The sequence below is a fragment of the Physeter macrocephalus genome, chromosome 4 (genome assembly GCF_002837175.3).
Source record: "Physeter macrocephalus isolate SW-GA chromosome 4, ASM283717v5, whole genome shotgun sequence".
NCBI classification, from domain to species: domain Eukaryota; kingdom Metazoa; phylum Chordata; class Mammalia; order Artiodactyla; family Physeteridae; genus Physeter; species Physeter macrocephalus.
This window is the reverse complement of record NC_041217.1, coordinates 129,745,474-129,769,003: the sequence shown is the minus strand read 5'-3', so window position 1 is coordinate 129,769,003 and position 23,530 is coordinate 129,745,474. Positions and strand designations below refer to the sequence as shown.

General features: G+C 40.7%; 1 protein-coding gene across 3 annotated transcripts in view; it reads left to right on the top strand.

Annotated features, from left to right (window-relative positions):
- The window catches only part of ROR1 (receptor tyrosine kinase like orphan receptor 1), a 394,945-nt gene that overhangs the window by 226,457 nt on the left and 144,958 nt on the right, over positions 1 to 23,530 (top strand). Inside the window, exon 1 of one of the 3 annotated variants that reach the window (XM_055084563.1) lies at positions 11,596 to 11,742. The exons of the other annotated variants lie outside the window; for them this stretch is intronic. The gene's annotated coding sequence lies outside the window, so the exon portion shown is untranslated. Of the gene's footprint in view, positions 1 to 11,595; positions 11,743 to 23,530 lie in introns of those variants that run through there. 3 annotated transcript variants of the gene reach the window in all.

Below are 23,530 nucleotides of genomic sequence, written 5' to 3'. Positions count from 1 at the left end.
CTCTCTCTCTCTCTCTCTCTTTCTTTCTTTCCTTTCCCTTCTTCGCCTAAAATGTTCCACATGGTAAAAATGCTTCAAGATGTGAAAAAGGGTAGTTTCTGACCTTCCTGACACTGCATCTAGTGGATCTTATTTAGAGGATTTGATTCTGCCTGAGCCACGACTGATCAGAGCTGTTTGCTTGGTGTCCTTTTACAGTGAGTATTTGATGTGCTTGCAGGGTTCAGGGCAGAGTATTTGGAATGTTTGTAATTGCCTGTGCATACAGATGGCAGCTTCCTGTGTGCACGTGGAGAACAGGTTCCTGCTATGAGTCTGTTGTAGTATTAATTAAGTCCTGCCGTATGCTAAGCACTGGCTACTCTATAGAGATCCTATGTCCTGGAAGATAAATCAGGACACATTCAGAATCCCTGAAACTGGCTCATCCTACCCTTCAGGCTTATTTCTCTTTAGTCCCCTTTATGCCCTTTTATGCATCTCCAGCCCGATTTCTATTTCATCTTATATGTCCTGTGCTTTTTTGCTTCTCTACTTCTGTCTAAGCTGTTCTTTCCATCTCAGTTGCCCTTCCTTCCTTGCCAGTCCCCATTCTCTCCCCTCTACAGGGAAACAAATTACTTCTCCTTTAAGTCTGAGCATATAGTCTATATTAGCCACAGTCTTATCTAATGCCTCAGCAGGAAGTGGCCTTTCTGTGTTTGGAACCCCCATAGTCTTTTTCTCTGTTCTTCTCTTAGCATTTTCTATGTTATATCATGGTGATTTACATACTTGTCTATCTCGCCCTTAAACCTGGAAGTTCCTTGTAGGTAGGATATCTATTTTGTACTTTTTTTTTTTTTTTCCTGTCTCTATTAAAAAATCTAGTAGAGACTCTCATTCATAGGAAATCCTCAATAAATATGTATGGAATGACAGATGAGTCACACTGTAGTCATATAGATGGATGGGCCACATCCATATATATATATACAGATACATTCAACAATCTTACTGAGTTTCTACTTTAGTTCAGGCATGATTTTAGGTTCTGGGATTATAGTGATAAAAGGAGCTCAAAAATCATTGTCAAAAATTGCCTTTTATGATCAGCTGTCTTTTGTCTGCTTATGTATTCACTGGGAGTTAGATTTCCTCTCTGAGGAATGAGAATGTTACTTTATAAAACAGTAATGGGCAGATTTACTTTGCTGGTTATGCTCTTTAGGCATTTTAGGGTGGCAGGATGAGGTGAGATGTCTTTTCACCTTAAATCAAAGGACATTTAGGATCATTTTTTATTGTCAAATTTGATCTGGACATTCTTTTTCTAATTAAGGATTAAAACAGGGACTGCATGTTATGCCTCTCCATCTCCAGCACGAAGCACAATGCTTAGGAGGCAGTAGTTTTTCAACAAATATTCGTGGATTATTTTTTAATGGAAAAGAAGAAATAAAACATACTAAATGTTAAATCAGTGCCTACTCTGTGCCATGCAGTGTGCCGGGGGCTTTCAAGTATGTGAACTTACTTGGAAAGCTCCTTATGGCACCAACAGAAAAAATTATATCACTGCACACTACCTGTTACTGATCAAGTTCCAGTTACCGCTCTAGAAGGGCATCAGTATGAGCTAAAAAGGCAGCAGAGCCACCAGTCAACTACCTAGCCTGCCAGACTTTGAATTTCTAGCAGACCAGCACTATAATTAGCAGCTGTTGCCCTTCAAGAAAGTAATGTCAAGTAGTAGAACCTACTGGCCAAAGGGTGGAACCTACTGGCCAAAGGGCAGAACTAAGGCAGTCCCCAAACTCCTTTGATTGTTTAGCATGGCCTTCCAGAGAGCATGGATGGCTTTCCAGGGGTTCTTGGTGTCTTCTTTCTCTAGAAGATAATTAGTATGTGGTCTTTACTTCCCATTTAGAATGAAAGTGAAAGCTGATTGATTCATTTATTCACTCATTTTGATCAATTCTTTATTGCTTCCAACTCTGATCTGGGCAGTCTGAAGACTCAGTGTCAAAAGATGAATCAGGGGCTTCCCTGGTGGCACAGTGGTAATCCACCTGCCAATGCAGGGGACACAGGTTCAAGCCCTGGTCCGGGAAGATCCCACGTGCCACAGAGCAACTAAGCCCATGAGCCACAACTACTGAGCCCACGTGCCACAATTACTGAAGCCCACGCGCCTAGAGCCCGTGCTCTGCAACAAGAGAAGCCACTGCAATGAGAAGTCCACGCATCACAACCAAGAGTAGCCCCTGCTTGCCGCAGCTAGAGAGAAAGCCCGCGTGCCACAACAAAGACCCAACGCAGCCAAAAAAACAAAACAAAACAAAAAAAGATGAGTCAGACCAAGGTCTCTGTCCTCCATGAACTCAGAGCCAAGAGAGAAGGACTGATATCTAAAGGCATAAGAAAAACTTTCTGGTCAGATTGAGTTGTCAAGGGACATTCCTCCCAATCACAGAGAGATGCTAGTATAAATACACAAGGGAAAAAAAAAAAAATCCATCACCAGGCTAGTATGCAGAAAGGAGAAATCTCCAGGTGCCTGAATTGAAGAGCAAGCAGTGTTCAGTGGGAAGGAATGAAACAAAAGGTCCTATGAAAACATGGGAAGTATGTATGGTTCTTAGGGGCTGGACTTTCAGAATCCTATAGGGATGAGAGCTGAGGCCATAGGAAACAAACTCCTTTCCAAGGCTGTCAATGAGGAATGACAGACCTGAGCATGAAATAAGGAGAATTCTGCCAAGGATCTGGTATGGAAGTCTATCAACCACCCTGGGCCACTGGGATCACCCACAAGAAATCAAAACCCCAACCTGTGCTCTCCATGGGTATGGGGTTGGTATACTTCTCTTATAGTGCACAAGCCACAAACCAAGAAGATAATGTAAAAACTTGGTCTGGAATTGATTAAGCTATGAGATCCTGACAGGGGACAGCCTAAAGCCAAAAATCATTGTCAAAAAACGTCTCAACAGCCCAGTACGTATGGGTCTCCCACCAAAAACAAAATTTAAAAACTCAAAACCACAAAACAACAGAACTCCTGATGTTAAGTAATTTTAAATATTATAGCGTGTTCAAGAGAGAGAAACAAAGCCACCATTAGTGAGAGTCAGACAAAACACTTGGAGAAGTTCATATCTTAGGAACTAAAAGCAACAGACCAATCTGAGAGAGTAGATATGTTTAAAATGTTTACTGGTGAAAGAGGAGATAGAAACCATAGGCCAAGTACAGGATAATATGACCAAAAAGTAGACATTTTACAAGAACTAAATAGAAATTCTATAATTGAAAAATAGAGTTATAGAAATTAAAAATTCATCAAGTGGGTTAAACAGTGGCTGCCCTCAGCTGAAGAGAGAAATGGCGAACTAGAAGACAGATTGAAGGTAATATGGTAGTTCAGAGATTGACCCTGGAGCCAAGGTGACTAAGTTTGAATCCTGACTCTGCTACCTGCATGCTGTGTGACTTTGGGCAAGCCACTCCACCTCTCAGTGCTTTGGTCTTCTCATTTGTAAGATGAGATAATAACAGTACCTACCTCACATGGTGGTTGTGAAAATTGATCTGGCTAACAAATCTGATAAACTAATTAGTTAAGAAGTAACAGCTGTTTTTGGTTAATATGGTTATTACTTTGGGCTTGGTAGTTAAAAAAAAAAATCATTGGTATTTTGGCAGGCTTGTAAGGAAAGCATATATTAGGGTTGGAGTGAATATTTCAGATCCTGTTAAATCAGCCCATGTCAGCAGCCACCCACTCTGGCCTCCCCCACATGGCTGTTCACCCACACCAGCACCATATTTAGTTTGGTAAACAAGGTTTTCTATGGTCTTACCCTTGCCAGGTCCTCTCACCTCACCCCTACACTCCATACTTTGTACTCTTTGTTTCAACAACCCGCCTCTCTAATTCCCTAAGTATATCCTTCTATTCTATACTTCCAGTCTCTCTGCCTTTGTTCATACAGTTTCTTCTGATTGTATTGTCCTTAACCTTATTCTTCACTTGGCTGACTCCTTTATTTAAACATCACCTTAACCATTGCCTCACCCCCTTCTCCCCACAGTGCTTCTAATGGGCATAGTGCTGAATAAGACCACCAGTGTTCCCGTTTTGGTGGACCTTGCATTCTAGAGGGAGAGACAGATAATTATGAATCCTTTCATCAACCCCATTGACCATGCCATCAACAGTACCCTGAAACATTTAATATGTGGGGTACCATATGACCCCATGTCTGTCTTGCTCAGAATCCTTACCAGACTGTATTGACATCATCAATTCTGTGCCTGTCTCTTCAAAGTCAGGTCTCTCTTATCCATTGGCAGCTCTTATTGCCCAACCAAGTGCCTGGTGTGTAGTGGAAAACATGTTAAATGGTAGGGGTTCCAATGCCATCTGTGCCAACTAGTGTGAATTCCTACTAGGTGTGAGGCACTTGCTGAGCATGTGAAGGCAGCATTTGAATTCACACCACCGTGGGCAGCAGAACAGATAGGCAGCTGAGGCTCATGAGGGTTAAAGGACTCGGCTGAAGGGCATAGCTGGTGAGTGGCGGTGCCAGGATTCCCACCAAGGCCTCCACACCAAGTCCAGGGATCCATGTCCAACATGGCAGTTGATTGCACTGTCTCCCCTGCATTCATATCCCGCCTCCAGTGGGACAATTTCCCTCACATGGAGAAGCAGTAAAATAAAAGTCCGTCACTTGGTATTCTTTAATGCCTTTCTCTTCACCGACCTGCTCTGTTCCACCCATCAATCCCATTCTGGCTCCCCAGCCTCACGCTGGTCCTGGTTTTCTGTTAAATGAGTCCAGTCAGTGGCATTAAACAGTTACCTGTTTATCCTTTCCAACAGGAAATGAAATTTAAAAGAGACAAGGCCACCTGGGAAGAGCCGTTGAAAGCTACTGTTGACGGGGCATGGGGGTAATTTCTGAAACAAATGCTTCAGAAGCAAGTGCCTCCTAAAATAAATCGATCTACAGGGGCCCAACCTCAGCTTCCCTGTGGAGGTTTTGGGATGGGGCATGATGAGGGCCTCTTTCCCCCTCTTCCATTTTCAGTCACATGAGGTCTCAGAGGTTCTCTATAGAAAGCCAAATGTTTCTTTTGGAGAAAGCACTGGAAATTGCACCCGTAGGTAGCAGAAAGGGAGGGAGCCTACAACTTAAAAAAATACTGAGGCCTCATTCCAACTGCAAACAGTTCTCTGTGCTGACAGACTAGATTTGGGGGTATTTTCGTCCTGCTCTGCTTTTTTAAGAGCTGGCTTTCTCTACCAGCTCAGAGCTTTACACATGGTAGGGAAGCATATAGCAAGGTTCTTATGAGCATGAACTCTGGAGTTACTATGACTCTAAGCTTCCTTTTGCTCACCTGTGGAGCAGAGGCCATCATCTCTATCACCTAAGATTGTTTTCCTGGCCAACAAACACATCTGTGGGTTACATTTGTGCTGTGCCCTAGGACAGCTGCTTGCATGGTCGCAATAGACAGATACGTGCTGTCCTCAACCCCTTAGCTCACCATCAAGGGTTGTGACCAGGTTTTCTAGTTCAGGAGTGGTTTCTTCCTCTTGTCCCCCCTCTCTGTTACTTAATTTGTCTTTGGTACATAAAGAGTCTATTTCAATAACATTGACTGGTCTATACCTTGGAGCTTGGTTCACAGCTACTCCTCATGGGAGAGCTGAGTCCTTTCTTTGTGGTCCTAATAGTATGTATCGGGAGCAGGGGCAATGGGTGTCGGGGTAAGAGAGGGATGGACTAGATCAGGAGACTTGGTACTTGGCAAGCTAAAGAGTAGTCCTCCTGGGACTGGTAGCTGGTTGGAGGAATTTCTGGGGGAATTGCTGGGGGTAGCTTTGTGGTGTTTAAAACAGCCCAAGTTCAGCAGCCTTTGGCCTTATGCAATGTCTTCTTAATATTGATAGCATCGTTTTCTTTAAAGGACTGATATCATACTGCTACTATTAATTGCAAAAGCACTTGTAGCCTCTGTAACCTTATATGGAAAATGGGAGAAGTGGTGTCACTCCAAAGCGTAAAATAGAGTCTAAAGTCCCACCACAGTCTCTAGAACAGATAGTTGCTCATTTCAGGTAATTCTCTTACCCCCACCCCTTCTTATTCCCAAGGGGAGGGTAGTATGATCCAGTGAATGAGCACTTGACAAAGAACCTAGATTCTAGTCCCACCTCAAGTGCACAACCAGGTCAGTGACCTGCCATTTAAGCTCTGGGCCTCAGTGTTCTCATCTGTAAAAAGGGAGTTATCAATTCTTGTTCTGTGAGGCTTCAGTGCTGCAGGTCCATTATGGTAGCCACCTGTAGCTGTTGAGTACTTAAAATGTGGCCAGTCCAAAATGAGATTAGTGTGACTGTAAAACCCAAACCAGATTTCAATGGCTTATTCCATTGAAAAAGGACTTAACATATCTTATAATTTTTATATTGATTATATGTTAAAAGATAATTTTTCATATATTGAATTAAGTGAAATATATTATTAAAATTAATTTTACTTGATCCTTTTAATGTGGCTACTAAACAATTAAAAATTACACATGTCACTTGCATTATAATTCTATTCAAAGGTACTTCTCTAATGAAACAACAGGTAGAACTTCAGGTAAATCTAACCTGTGTTTCCTACTTGCCACATGAGGACATGTTCTCATATCTATGCGAGGTTTAACATTCTAGGAACTGCTTCTTATTAAAAGAAATTTTTTGAAAACTGATTTTTTGTGTGTGTGTGTTGCTTAAAAATATATCAAGTACTTTATGTGTAAGGGGTAAGCATTATTGATTCTAAGCTGATCATTAACTCTCAGAGAAAGGCAATATTTCAAGTAATCTCCCTCCTGTGGAGAAAAACTTTGTAGGTTAGAAGTCCAAAGCACAGAAGTTTTATACTTTGATAATGGTTACATAAATGACAGCAATGGGACCCCAGAACAAGTCAGGAAATCCCAGCTTTGGGGCAGTAGTTGGGTATATTCAAACAGGGCCCTGATGATCCAGTGTTGCCTCTATCTCTCAGACTTCACCTTGCACTATTCTTTCCTGCTGGCTATGCTCCACCAGCCACACTGGCTTCCTTTATGTTCCTCTAGCAAACCAAGTGCTTTCCTGACCAAGGCACTACCCAGAATCCCCTTTCTCTTGCTTTTCCCCTCCTTCAGATCTTGACGTAATTGTCATCTCCTCAGATAAGCTTTTCCTGATCATCCAAAGTTAGTTTCCTTTTCCTTTATAGTGATTTTAAAAAGAAAGAAAAAAATCTGGTCTAGGCCTGGAAGCAGTGAGAAAAATCCCTTCTTGATAAGAAAGCAGGGGAGCTTCTTGCCAGCTCTGCTGTGTCTACTTTATCCCTCACTAACTCACAACAAGCTTTCAGTCCCTTTGCCTGGATCCCAGCATGGAAGCACATGACATGGAAATCATTTCCTCTTCAACCAAGCTGCTCTCTCCAGGACTCTTGTTAATCCTCTTTACTTGACAAGTCCATTCACTTTAGGGAAGGGAACCGCCAAGATGAGAACTATGCAATTTTGTCATAAAATGGAGGGGAAACGAGCCTTTATGGTCAATCTTGATCCTTCAAAAGCCTGCTCCAAGGGGAGGAGTTGGCCATTGGGCACCACCACTGGGGCAGAGAGGGTCAGCCTCCCCACCCAGTACTCCATCCAGCCCATCATTCCAGCTCTAGCTCCAGCTCTTGGTACCAGCCCCTCCCAGCAGCCCTCCCTCCCCTCCCCTGTGTGCTGCTGTCAGTGGGGCCTTCGGCGTAGAGGCCTGGGGCCCAAGGGTGTTCTGCAAATGGCCAGGCTTAGCTGAGTGAGGAGCACAGAGCTCCCCTTTCCCGGCAGGCACCACCCAGTTGAGACAGAGGAGCAATCGAACAAGCTTGGAAATGTTTACGCTCCTGTTTTTACCATTTAGAATCAGGATAGAGATTTATCTGCCTCCCATATCATGGGTCTCAGATTCCTTACTCCCTTGGTACCATCTTCAGTAATTCCTGGCAAAGACAAGGCACAATCTTGGACTCATAAATAATCAGGAAGCAGCAGAAAGGGCATTTCTCGATGCTCCCAGGCAAGCTTTGGCCTTGCCTGGTATCTTAGTTTGGATTTAAACCTGCCTGCCGAGAGAACCTCCTGAGTACCCACTTCAGAAATGGCTTTGGAGTTTGGCCTCAAGGTGCTTCTAGGAACTTGTGGACTAAAGTCCTGCTCACAGGGATTATAGGAGGCCTTTGTAGTCCTGGGCCTATGGCTCTGGTCAACCCTTGCTCAAAGACTCACAGGGACTTTTGGACTTAGAGGCCTGTTGACAAGGGAGGGAGAAGAGATTATACAAAGTGCCCTCTGGCTCCTGCCTCAGCGTCCACCACTCCACCCCCTCCACTCTTGCCTGCTGTGCTCGAACCAACTGCTCATTGTTCCCCATCCTATTTCAGGCCGCTCTGCAAACTCTGCTGTTTGCTATGATGAGAGTACCCTCTCCACCCTTTTGTCATCCTTAAAGACCCTGTACAGATTCATCACTTGGAAGAAACCTTTCCTGACCCCACCTGCCCCTATAGGAAATCACATCTTACTCTGTGGAGGAAGTGGTTCTGCCCACCACACTGCTGGGGGATGCTGATTTCCGTGTATATTTTCTTTCTCTCTCCCCTTCTTCATCTCTCTTGCAAGAAATATGCATTAGGCATCTTCTTCATGTCAAGCAAAGCCCTTACGGCTCACCCATTCTAGCAGGAGGGTCAACCTGGGAGGGCACTGTGGAGAGTGCTTTGAGAGCCACGAGAACAGCTTACCAGGCTGTGAACGTCTTGAGATCAGGAATTAGGTCTTTTTTCTGCATCCCTGTAGCTCTAACTCTAGTACAGTTATTTGAATAAATAAATAAATGAGTGAGTGGTAAAAATCAGAACATCAGAGTTGAAAGGTACTTTAGAATCACAGTCTTCTAACACTGCTGGTCTCAGAATCACCTGAAGAGACCCAGGCTCATTGAAGCCGACTAGACTCTAAGCCTCTGTATTCTTACTGACTTCCCAGATGATTCTGATTCTCACCAAAGTTTGAGGCCCACTGATAGAGCAGTAGGTCTTAACCTCAGCTGTGATTGGAATCACCTGTGGAGTTTTAAAAATTACTAATGCCTGGGTCTATTCCCCGTTCCGCCCCCCAACCCATTCTCATTTCACTGTTCTTCTATACAATCTGGGATTTAAAAGCTCTCCAGGTGATTCTAATGTGCAGCAAAGTTTGAGAGCCACTATTACAGAGTTCTAGGCTAATCTACCCTGTAGTCTTACCATGGTGTTCTAACATGTGATTTATCCAGGTACAGATGGTTGGAACTTTCTCCATTACTGTCCTTAATTTTCTGAGGTAATATAGAAAAAAGAACGGGGGTTGGAGTGAGAAGTCCTTGATTTATATTTGAGCGCTGTGGCTAACTCAGGTTCTCAAAAATTGAGTTTACTTTTTTGGGGGGTTTTTTGGTTTTTTTTCATCTGCCAGGGTTGTCATGAATACGAATGTAATGACATAGGTAAGAGGGCTGAGCTAGGTCCCAGCCCTGATTAAATAAATACAGAGATAGACAGATTGATACTGATACTGATTTGACATACTTCTGAAAATGTCTGAATGAGTTGGTGTAACTCCATCACTTTTTTTATGCGGCCATGAGGAGTAATACTTTCCTGCCTTATGAAGTAATACCAGCTACTACCAGTTGCCAAATATTGAGAGTTTTTTAATGTGCCATGAACACATGAAGCGATTTACATGTGTTGTTGTAATTAATCCTCATAACAATTCTAAGAGATAGTACATCTATTTTATGGATGAAAGGACCAAGCCTTAGACAAATGTAATGGGCTGTCCGTGTCCTAATCCCCAGATCCTGTGAACTTTATCTTATTTAGAAAAAGGGTGTTTGCAGGTGTAATTAAATGACGGTAAGGATCTTGAGATGAGATCACCCTACATATCCCAGTGGACCCTAACTGTCTACAGGTATCCTTAGAAGATAGTGGCGAGGGAGATTTCATACAGACCCACAGAGGAGCCAGTGATGTGAAGATGGAGGCAGAGACTGGAGTGATGGAGCCACAAGCTCAGCAATGCCAGGGCAGCCCCCAGAAAGTGGAAGAGGCAAGGAATGGATTCTTGCCTAGAGTCCCCAGAGGGAGCAGGGTTCTGCCTGCTTTTGGACTGTAGCCTCCAGAATTGGGTCAAAATAAATTTCTGTTGTTTTAAGCCACCGAGTTTGTAGTAATTTGCTACAGCAACACCAGGAAACTAATAAAAGCAGTTTCAACAATTTGCCCAAAGTCACGAAGCTGTGAAACCAGAATTCAAACACATGTCTTTACCCAATATAGTCTATTGCCTCCAAACTGAATTGAAATTTGTAATAAAATATCTTACATTCATTTACTCAACAAATGTATATTGCATCCTACCATGGACAAGGCCTCTTCTAGGGTCTGAAGATGTAACAGTGAACAAAACAGAAACAGTCCTGCCTTCAGATACCCTAAATTCAGTGGAAGAGAGAGACTTTAACAATTAATTTTACACATGCACATATACTAAAAATCATTTAATTGCAGCAGTGATAGGTGCTTTAAAGGAGAAGTATGAAAACATAGCTGTATACAAACAGACAGTTACCCTGGAACAACAGGTTCTCACACCCTCCCTCACTAGGCCCAGCTAATAGCCACCTGAGGTAGGGGTCAGCACTGCATTTTTTCTGGCCAGTTTCTTGGGAGGTTACATGTCTACAAATCCATTTTAGCCCTCCTGCACTTTAGGAGAAGTCAATCGAGAAACAGGGCAAGTCCCTTGCTTGGGATAAGGACCCACAATAGGAGGAAGGCAATAAGGCCTTCAGCAAGCAGTGAGCTCTGCAACCCATTATGAACATCATTCTGAGGCAGTGGAGTGCAGGGAAACTGCTCTTAGACAAGGTTGGAAATTTGTGCATTCCTGTGCCAGGCAAGATTTCCTGTAGGGCCCTGAGAAGCTCACTAATCATCTCCTTAGTTCCAAGCGATATTACTTCAGGGCAGTTCCTGTCAAGGCCCCATGCTTAAATATCTCTTTGCTTGGGTTTATTCCATCAAATGCTTCATTTGCTTTGAAAAAATGCTCCGAGCCTTAGCTGGGTCCAGCAGCTTAGGAAGTTCAACTCACCACATGCCTCAGAGGGCTCCTAGCTTTGACCCCAGTTGCTGCAACTAAGACTAACTTATTTTCTGCAAATGATTTCATTTTGGGGGCCCTAAGTCAGTCCTGATCCACTCCAGTCATTGGAATATGGTTGTGTAGAACTCCAGCTGACTTGCAAGAATTCTCTCTATCCATGTCCTTTACTTGTCTTCTGAACTCAGAAAGCTGTGTTTTCCTGGAGATCCTTCCCAGGTCTCTAATCCTTTTCCCATCACTTATATACACTTATTCATTCAACAGGTTCTTATGGAGTACCAACCGTGCACCAGGCACTGTGCTAAAGACAGAGTGGTGAAAACACAACGTTCCTCTCTCACGAACCTCACTTCCTGGTGGTATTAGCAAATCCCTGTGTGGGAAGTACTATTCCAGCTAATCCTTCCTGAATGCGTGTTCTGTTCTAGGCATTGTACGAGACATTTTACTCACAATGCCATCCCATTTAATGTGCCATCAAAACCCTGTGAGGTAGGTACTATTATGCCCATTTTCTAGCCATGAAAACAAGCTTAGAGACATAAAGGGACTCAGCTAGTAAATGGCAGAACTAGGATTCAGATCCAGATTTTTCTGACTACAAAGTCCATATTCTCAAAGTCCATATTCACTGCCTGCTGAAGGCCTTATTGCCTAGTTCTAAACTAATAATCCTTGTTTATCAGGAGGAAAGAAAAAATTGGGCTATAAGTTTATAGAGTGTCCTTTCTGGAGGAGGAGATTTTTAATTACCCTTAGGCGATTTTTCTTATTTGTGTTTTTCCTTTAATTTCCACATTTTCTTCAATAAATATCCTGTACTCTTGTAGTTAGATATAAGTAAAATATGTAAGAAAATAAGGAAACTCATGTATACCCCCAAAGAATTGAAAACAGGTACTCAAATATTTACATGTACTTGCATGTTCTTAGTAGCACTATTTATGATAGCCAGAAGGTGGAAACAGCCCAAATGTCCATTAGTGGATGACTACATGGACAAATTGTGGTGCACACATACAGTGGAATATTATTCAGCCATAAGAAGGAGTGGAATACTGATACATGTGACAAAGTGGATGAACCTCGAAAATGTTATACTAAGTGAAAGAAGTCAGATACAAAAAGTTCCATGTTCCATTCATGTAAAAAAAAATCCAGAATAGTTCAATGCCTAGAGATAGAAAGCGAATAGGTGATTGCCAGGGGCTGGGGTGAGGGGGAATAAGGAGCAACTGCTTAGTGAGTCTGGGGTTTCTTTTTGGGATGGGGTGCATATTTTGGAACTAGATAGAAGTGGTGGTTGTGTAACATTGTGAATGTACTAAATAATACTGAATTTTGTAATTCACTTTAAAATGGTTCATTTCACATTATGTGAATTTTACCTAAATAAAAGTAAGAAAACTCAAAATAAATAAAATAGACACATTGATAAGCTTTTATCCTGCTACTCTTTTTTACTGCTAGTGATGTGAGGGCTATAAAAATGGATTTGACATCTCCACGCCAGGACAATTTTTACTTAGTGCCTCAGCCCCTAACCCAAGTAAGAGCCCTGGCCTGGCCACTAACTAAAGTAACCTTGGGCCGGTCACTTAACGTCTTAGAACTTCAGTGCTCTCAGCAGTCACACAGAATTAATAATGTCCACTGAGGTCATTATCAGATCCTAATATGATAATGTGGTGCTCTGTAAACTGTAAAGTGACTTATGTATATTTTTCCAGTCTTTATTTTTATATCAAGAACCACTAAGTAATCAGAAATCATCTCCAACTGCTTACCAAGTGTGTGTGTTAAAAGAACCATGAAAGTAAGTGGTGAAATCTTGGTAATGTGTGTATTCAAAGACCATGTGTTTGTTGTTGCTGACGTTGTTTTTTTTATTTGTGGGTGTTTTGTTTTTGCCTTTATAACAAAGTCTATTCTGGTAACAAAGAATGTTTGGGCTGGGGATGGGGAGGAGGATAGGTTGGGATAATGAGATACATGCACCCCAGTGTTCATAGCAGCACTATTTACAATAACCAAGACATGGAAGCAACCTAAACGTCCACCCACAGAGGATGTGGTACATATATACCATGGAGTATTACTCAGCCATAAAAAAGAATGAAATAATGCCATTCACAGCAACATGGATGGACCTAGAGATTATCATACTAAGTGAAGTAAGTCAGACAGAGAAAGGCAAATATATGATATCATTTACATGTGGGATCTAAAAAGAATGATACAAATGAACTTATATACAAAGCAGAAACAGACTCACAGACATAGAAAACAAATTTATGGTTACCAAAGGGGAAAGGGGTGGGGGAGGTATAAATTAGGAGTTTGGGATTAACATATACACACTGCTATGTATAAAACAGATAATGAAGAAGGACATACTGTATAGCGCAAGGAACTATACTCAATACTTTGTAATAGCCTATAAGGGAAAAGAATCTGAAAAAGAATGTGTGTGTGTGTGTGTGTGTAGCTGAATCACTTTGCTGTAGACCTGAAACTAACTCAACATTGTAAATCAACTATACTTCAATTTAAAGAAGTCTATCTACATATTTACAGTCTCTAGCAACAGTGTAGGAGAATGCACCATTCTACTTATTTTCACTAGTACTAAGTATTATCATTTTCTTAGTCATTGTCAATTTTAAAAGCAAAAATGGTATGTCATTTTTATTTTAACTTTCATTTCTTTGATAACTAAGTAAGGCTGAATTTTTTTCTATGTTCAGTGGCTGTTTTTTTCTCTGATGAATATTCATTCCTTATTCTCATTCTATTAGTGTATATATTTTTTTACTGCTTTGAAATCTGCATTTTTAAAACTAGCTTAGCTTTTAATTTTGCTTATGGAATGTGTATCTTTTCATATAGATAACTTTTAATTTCATGAAATCAAATCTATCCATCCTTTTCCTTTATGATTTTTTACTTTGGTATCATGGTTAGGAAAGCCTTCCCTTCCCCAGGATGATAGAAGCACTTATATTTTCTTGAAGATATTATAAGTAAAGACTTCCTTTTCAAAATCTGGATCAAGTTGAGCAGTATTTCCAGCCCTAGAGAGGGCAGCAAATTAATCTAGTGCCAGAGTCAACTATATCTCCACAGCCTATACGCAGAGTATCTCCCAGATGAATGACCCTTAGAAGGTAATATAATCCAACCTTCTAGCTGATTCGTGACTCTCTCCTTCTAAAAGCCTCATATGTCATTCTACACTAACCTTCTATATGAATGGTTTCTCTCTGATTAGAAAGCTTTTACATGAACACTTTCTTTAGTGACATTATAGAAGTCTACCCTACTCTTCTTTTTGAGAATCCTAAGGTTAGGATGGTCTTTCTTATGCTGAGCCAATTGGTCTTTGTTTTCACTCTTTCTGCCATGTCTACTTCTTCTCAGAAAGTGGATGAAAGCTGTTCTTGGGACTTCGTAGTCATATTGGCCTGGTTCCTGCCCTGGTGTTCAGTAGCTGTATGGTCTTCAGTAAATTACTTAACCTTTTTGAGCCCCAGTTTCATCATCTATAAAATGAGGATTCAAAAATTCCTATTATTACACATTCTAACTTTGAGACAGACAGAGTTAAATGCTGGAGCACTTAACAAGCTTAGCAGCTGTGTGCTGTCATTTCCGACTTGATTATGACTCAAGGTTTTCTTTAGTTCTAAGCTTCTAAGATGTGTATGCAGTGTTTGCAGCAGTGTTTTATAGCCTATGATTAATAAAGAAAGCCAAAATACATCTCCAGATAAATTTTTAAGTACATTGAAAAGAGGCAAGAGTCAGAATCAATGTCATAATATATTAATGCCAATAATCTGTTATGAAACTTATTGTTACATAGATGTCTTCATTAGTTTCAGTATTGCTTTGAACTTTGGAATAATATGACAGATAGCCTCTGGGAGTCTTTTCTGTTCTTAGATAGAGGACCTGGCATATGGACACCTAGACCTCATGAGATGATCTTAAGGGTTAGGGGAGTTCATACATGACTGTTGTAGTGCATTATCATTATCATATTATTGACCACAGAATCTTCCCTTTCTTGGGATAAACAGTTACCATTCTTTTCATTATTTTTCCTCCTAACTTGTTTTCTAGATCCTTCCCCCATAAGAGGTAGCCTCCTGGAGTGAGCACACAATACTCCAGGTAGACCTGGACCACATAAGATGCAGCAGGACCATCTCCTCCTTCTTTTGCATTTTTATTCTTGCAACCAAAATTCTAAGTCTCTGGGTAGCATCATCTTGTTGTTGACTTTTGAAAAACTTGCAGTTAGCTAAATCTCCTGTGAGTTTCTCATAATTTCTGCCATTTACCTGCATCCCTCCTTTCTCATACTTGTATGGTCAGTATTTTACATCCCAGTACTCGCTATAAGCTATTCCTATTATATTTCAACATGTTTAATTTATCATATTATTTGATGCTATCATTTAGCATACTTAAAACCTTCCAACTTTGTATCTTATTAATTTGGTCCTCATCTAAGACATTGATATGACTGTTGGCTGGGAAAGGATATAGACAGAGCCCCCATTATGATTATATCTTGTCTTGTTGCCAGTATGGAGAACTGTCTCTCTTACAAATGTATATAATTCAGGTCTTGTTTTTGAGAGTCTACAGACCTATTTTAGCATCTTTCTGTTTCTCTGAACTTTTTAAAGTCAGCATTCCTATTTTGTCCCATTAATGCCTTTGAAAAGCATTTGCTGAAGTATGTACCAGACACTGTGGCAAGTAGTATGTGCCTGTCTTCAAGATGCTCACAGTCTCATGGGAGAAACAGACTAAAAGGAGAGGGTGTATAATAGAAGAAATGGGGGAGTTGTAGATAAAGATTTATGGAGGTGGTGACATTTGAGCTGGGTATTACACAATATATAGAAGTTTGCATAGCAGAAAGTAGATCAAGGACACATCTGGCCATGCCCCAAATCCCCTTTCCTTAGACCACATGAATGCCAAAATTGCATGTCCATTTTCTCTCATGTTTCCTTCTGTTCTACTGCAAACAGTATTTCCTTGTTCAGAATTAGATTTCTATTACTGGCATTCTAGGAGATGCAACTGCTATCCAGGATTGCTAAGAATAGAGAATATGTACCATCTTTTAGCTAGTTGATACTTTTAAGAAGTGTTCAGATCATTGAACATCCTATATCTCTCTAATGTCTTACCTCAGTACCAGTGTTATGATCAGCAATTATTACAATAATATAATAATAATTGCTAATATTTATAAAGTACCTGCCATATGCCAGGCATGTTCAGTGGTACTTACATATATTATCTCTTTCTACCTTTAACAAAGAAGAGTTTTAAGCTCAGAGAGGTTGAGTAACTAGCCTAAGGTCACACAACTAATAAAGCAGCAAAACTGAGACTTGAACATTGGTTTCTCTGTCTCCAAAGCCTGACCATTTACATTTCCTCATTCTGGTCATTTGGTCAATATACCCATCCACTCTCCCCTTAGGTCTTTACTCATTGATTTTTCTCCTCAGTAGTTGCCCTTTGTATAAGTCTACTATAGGGCTGCTCTAACAAATTCCATAGACTGTGTGGCTTGAACAAAAGAAAGTTATTTCCTCACAGTTCTAGAGGCTGGAAAGTCTAAGAGCAAGGTCTGGGAGGGATCAGCTCCTGGTGACAGTGCTCCTCTTGGTTTGCAGATGGTAGCCTTCTCACCGTGCCATCAAATGTCAGAGAGGGCTTCCCTGGTGGCACAGTGCTTGAGAGTCCGCCTGCCGATGCAGGGGACACGGGTTCGTGCCCCAGTCCGGGAAGATCCCACATGCCGCGGAGCGGCTGGGCCCGTGAGCCATGGCCGCTGAGCCTGCGCGTCCGGAGCCTGTGCTCTGCAACGGGAGAGGCCACAACAGTGAGAGGCCCGCGTACTGCAAAAAAAAAACATGTCAGAGAGAGGGAAAGAGAATGCGAGAGAGGGAGAGGGAGAAGGAGGGAGACAGAGAACAGAGATTCCTCTTCTTATAAGTTCGCCAGTCCTTTTTGATGAAGGCCCCATCCTTAAGACTTCATTTAACCTTAATTACTTCCTAAAAGCCCTATCTCTAAATACAGTCACATTGGGAGTTAAAGCTTCAACATATGAATTTTAGGAGGACGCAAGTCATTCCATAGCGCCCTTCTTTGAACATTTTATACATTTTTAATTCTCCATGCTTTTGTTTGTTCTATTCCCCAGCATAAGCTTTCTGCCTTTCAAAATCCTTCTAGTTTTTGAGTATCCAACTCAAATATCACTTCCCATGAGGGCTTCTCTGGTTTTCCCATTAAATTTAGTTGCTTCTTCTTCTACACAATAATAATAATACATTGATTTAGCCCCTGTTTTACCCAGATTATATTATATATTCAGGCTCCTTAAAAGCAGGGACCCTGCCTTAATATGCTCCCAATTGACCTGACATGCTCCCAATTGACCTGCCCCTAATTCTATTGGTACTCCCTAAAGGTATGACTTAAGTTATTCATCAGTTCTAAGGAATGGCAGAGACAATCAGGTAGGTTTAGGCTGGAGAAGAGAAGACTGCAGGAAGCCTCATGACTGTCTTCAGATGTTGGAGTGATGTCTTACAGTGGAGAGAGGAAATGGTTTTATGTTCCCTGAGAGGTTTGAATTGAGGCTATCAGGTGAAAGTTACAAAGAAGCAGATTTCAGCCTAATACATGGAAGACCTTTTTAGTAATAAATGAAAAGGGGAAGAAAGCTAACATTAACTGATAACCAAGAGCTAAACTGTTGCTCTACACACATTATTCCTCCTCCCCTACAGCCTTATAAAATAGTTCCCTTCTTTTATACATGATAAAACCAAAGTTCCAATAGGCTGAAGTCCTAGTGTAATTTCATGTAGTTAGTCTATCTCCTTCACTGATTCTTCATGAAGAATTGGTCTCCCTCCCGCTAAAGGTATTGAAGCAGACTGTATGACCACGTTTTTCAGGAATGTTGTATCAGAAATGCTCTGGAGGAATTGATATAATTAATATTTCAGTTTTCTTCCATCTCTGAAATCCTATGACTCAGGAATTCTCAGTCTCTGACATTGGTTTAATGGGAATAGACCCATAAAACCTATCTTGTGTCATACTTTTTTGGAAAAGATACATTATAAAACTCTTATTAAGATTATTACAAATTATCATTTCAGTATTGCATGTGTCATTGGTCCCATTAGTTCACATTTATGAAGCTGTTTGGAGGACACAGCTTTGGAAATATCCATACTAATAAAATTGACTTGATCCAAGCCATTAGTGGCTACAGTTTCAAACAAGGTCTATTCCATCTGAGGAAAAGAATGATACTATACATAAGTTGTCACCTAACTCTAGAAGTCAGATGGATGAGGTATTTACTTTTGCCCTCCTGATTACATTCCATGCTGAAGGTGGGTTCCTGTAGACTGAACCCCTCCATAGTCAGCTTCTGGGGCAGGCAGCCAATGTTCTGAAGCAGCTGCCAGTTTTGCAAGGTGATTCATGTGTGAAAGTGTCTCCTCCATAAGAATTTGGGTCATCTTGTTCTTCTTCCCAGAACCAGGCTCTTATCAGACCAGAAGTGTCTCCTCATACAAACGCATCCAAGTTGGGAAGTTTACAAATGATAAGGATAGTCGTTCACTCCAAATATGTAACTCTTTTGGTCTATGACATCTTATATTTGGCTACGCTGTTTCTGTACTCAACAATATTAGGCCTTAGAATCCTGGCGATGGTGTACATTTTGGTGTAACGTTAGAGATAATTTTTAAATGATCATATATCTCTATCTTCTCAATTCAGATGGTTTAACTCAGTGTTTCTTTTTCCTGTATGAACTCATCGTCTTGAATTTGAGCAAAGCCTTTGCTCCTGTGTGTTTGTGTGTGTGTGTGTGTATGTATGCATGTTTTAAATAATATTTTGGCATGTGCTATGAAAATCCTCTCTACTCTGTTTTTTTTTCCCAACCCCTCCATCTCACCCTGGTCAGAGGAGCAATGACACACTGAATGAACTGCCAGGAACATCTAAAAGCAGTTCAATTTTTTGTTATTGTTTTTCTTAGTTTTTCTTTGCCCCTGCTTTATTTTCCCAGGAAAAATATCACAGGTATCCTCCTCTTCTTCCACTTTTATTTTACAAAATGTGGTGTTCCTTGATGGAGGTGGAGAGAGAGAATGATATTTTGTAGTAACTGGCAAGGCAAGAATGTCATCAAAACATTTGAATATGAGGTTGACACTACTTTGGAATCATTTAACCCAGTCAGCCTCAAGTTTAACAGATATGACTCAGAGAGGAGTATGATTCAATCAATATCAAACAGTACTTTTGTGGTGGAAGTGGGACCAGACCCTATTCCCTGGTTCTCATTGCATAGCCTTAAAATATCACAGCTTCCAAGAAGTCTCCCAAAATTGCAATTGAGACCAGACTGAGTCATCAGCCCCATCAGGCTTGAAGGATGCCATCAGGGCAGTGTGTCTTTGTTCCTAAATCACAGTTGGGTTGCAAACCTCAAGGATTTGGAGCCCACAAAATGAAATCCTCAATTAACTGCCATTGTTTTCTGCACGCAACGTTTAAAGACAAAGATGGAAAAGGTAAGAAAATAGATAAGGGATTTATTGAAAAGGCAATATCCTGTTATGTCTCCACTTATATGAGGGACCTTGAGTAGACAAATTGATAGCAACAGAAAGTAGAATGGGGGTTGCCAGGGACTGGGAGGAAGGGAGAATGGGGAACTGTTGTATAATGGGTACTAACTCTTAGTTGGGGAATATGAAAAAAGTTCTGTGGGTGGATGGGAGTGATGGCTGCACATACTATGAATGTACTTAATGTCACTGAACTGTACACTTAAAATGGTCAATTTTATGTTACATATATTTTACCACAATTAAAACAACAGCAACAACAACGTCCTTGGTACTATCTAGAATCTTTTTTTTTAAATTAATTTATTTATTTTTGGCTGTGTTGGGTCTTCGTTTTTGTGCGAGGGCTTTCTCTAGTTGCGGCAAGCAGGGGCCACTCTTCATCGCGGTGCGCGGGCCTCTCACTGTTGTGACCTCTCTTGTTGCGGAGCACAGGCTCCAGACGCGCAGGCTCAGTAGTTGTGGCTCACGGGCCTAGTTGCTCCGCAGCATGTGGGATTGGGATCTTCCCAGACCAGGGCTCGAACCTGTGTCCCCTGCATTGGCAGGCAGATTCTCAACCACTGAGCCACCAGGGAAGCCCCAATCTAGAACCTTTATACGCTGTGTGTATGCATCCCCAGAAACAGGCTATGATGTCCTAAAGAACAGTAATAACAAATTTATACTATCTTTATTTGCCTTGCATTTTTTGTTTTCAAAGTAATTTTACTTACATAATTATATTTTATAGTCACCAAAACACCAAAACTATCATGGGAAAAGCATGACAGGTATCCTCATCCTTATTTACAGATGAGTAAACTGAGGCCCAAAGTTACACAGCTGACAGTCATAAGAGTTAGTATTAGAATCCAGGGCTTCTGATGTGTGTTCCTGGAGTCACGCAAGATCCAGTGTAAAAAGTTTTAAATTGATACTTTACCTATTATACTTACTAACCCTGGAAAGTAGCTTAATATATTTGAAAAGGATTTTCAACAACTTGGAACACTGAAGTGGTTAGGAGGAGGGTTTTAAGATGAGAATAAATTAACTTCGTCACCCCATTGTCTAAACATTCTGATTAACTGAGGTTTTACTGTATACTAATAATATTGACACTTATATAGACTTACTATGTACCAGGTACTATTCTAAGTGCTTTAACTATACAAATGCATGGAACAAAGTGTATTATTTATAATTTATAACAGAATTTATTAAGACTAACTTGTGCTGAACACCCTCCCAAGTGCTTTATATACTTTATATCATTTAATCCACAGAGCAATCTGAGGCAGCAGGTATTACTAGAGCCTGGAGGTGTTAAATAATTTGCCCGAGGGCACTTGATAGCGAGTGACACAGGCAGGACTCAAACCCAGGTCTGCGTACCTCTTTACTGCTACTCAAACCCATGGTGTGGTGTGCATCTTTCCAATCACTGTCATCTCCAAATATTAATTATGTCACTCAGGCATGCTGGGGCAATGTCTGAGTGGGAATGCTGGCTTCCCACTGGCTTCATTTGCTTCTTGAGGGACTTCTAAGTTCCACCCTGAAATTCTGGCTGGAAATTTGATTCAGTTCCTGAAAATGGAAGAAATACAGCTTTCATGTTCATGCACAATTTGCTTTTTCATTTTCCATTATTATCCTGAGACTTATTGTAAATCACACTTTCCCATCAGTCCTGGAGGTTCTGATTATATTCATGGGGTCCAGCTAAGAGCAAGGGCAGTAAATTACTGCCACTTTGTTTGAAAATTTTTTTAGCCACAGTACATTAGCTGCTTTTGTTTGCTTTTCCACTGGTGGTGTGCACGTTTTTATTTCAGAATTGGTGTCTCTTGAATGTCTCATTTGTGAATAATGTAGCTTGCAAAATGGAAGGATTGGAGAAAAACTAGGCAAGAGGGCGTCCTGTTGGCATCTGTAAGATTTTAAAGCATTTATAGCTAAAATGTGTTATCGAGTTCTCTTTTTCTCTCTTTCACACACACACACACACACACACACACACACGCACACGCGCACACGTACATACACTCATAGACACTCATTCTCTGCCTTCTCCTGTTCTCTCCATTCTACATTTCACCCAAAGCAATTGCGAGGTTATGACCAATACAGTGACTAAGACCAGGTAACTACCAAGAAATGCCTTCTTCCAGGCTTCTCTAAATGTTTTTGTTTATATAAAAGATCGATAGATCAGAGGGCCAGGAGACATGTTTTATTGTAAGTTTCTGTTCTAAATTTCCTGATATTTTCAGTAAGGAAAAAAGAAAGAAAGAAAAAAGAGAAGAAAACCTTTTAAAGGCAAAAATGGGGCTAATAAGAACCAGACCTGAAAGTGATTGTCAAAATGTCAAAAATAACTGCTTTTCCTTTTTTCAATAGCACTAATCTTCAGGCACCTACCTTTCCGTAGACTCTCCCTAATGGTTTGACTTAATTCTCTTGCTGGGCCATCCACAAATAGAGTGGCTTCTAAAGTGATACTCTAGGTATTTTTAAATTTCTTTGATTTCTTGGTTATTTAGCAGCACACTGTTTAGCCTCCATGTATTTGTGTTTTTTATGGTTTTTTTCCTGTAACTGATTTCTAATCTCATAGCATTGTTGTCAGAAAACATGCTTGATACGATTTCAATTTTCTTTAATTTTCCAAGGCTTGATTTGTGACACAAGATGTGACCTATTCTGGAGAATGTTCCATGTGCACTTGAGAAGAAAGTGTATTCTTCACTTTCAGGTGGAATGTCCTAAAAATATCAATTAAGTCTATCTGGTTTATTGTGTCATTTAAAGCTTGTGTTTCCTTATTTATTTTCTGTCTAGATGATCTGTCTATTGGTATAAGTGGGGTGTTACAGTCCCCCACTATTATTGTATTACTGTCGATTTCTCCTTTTATGGCTGTTAGCATTTGCCTTATGTATTGAGGTGCTCCTATGTTGGGTGCATAAATATTTTTAATTGCTATGTTTTCTTCTTTGATTGATCCCTTGATCATCATGTAGTGTCCTTTCTTATCTCTTGTAATGTTCTTTATTTTAAAGTGTATTTTATATGGTACGAGTACTGCTACTCCAGCTTTTTTGTGATTTCCATTTGCATGGAATATCTTTTTCCATCCCCTCACTTTCAGTCTGTATATGTCCCTAGGTCTGAAGTGGGTTTCTTGTAGACGGCATATATAAGGGTCTTGTTTTTGTATCCACTCAGCCAGTCTGTGTCTTTTGGTTGGAGCATTTAATCCATTTACAGTCAAGGTTATTATCAATATGTATGTTCCTATTACCATTTTCTTAATTGATTTGGGTTTGTTTTTGTGGGTCTTTTTCTTCTCAGAGAAGTTCCTTTAGCATTTGTTGTAAAGCTGGTTTGGTGGTGCTGAATTCTCTTAGCTTTTGCTTGTCTGTAAAGCTTTTGATTTCTCTGGGAATCTGAATAAGATCCTTGCTGGGTAGAGTAATCTTGGTTGTAGGTTTTTCCCTTTCATCACTTTAAATATATCCTGCCACCCCCTTCTGGCCTGTAGACTTTCTGCTGAGAAATCAGCTGATAACCTTATGGGGATTCCCTTGCAT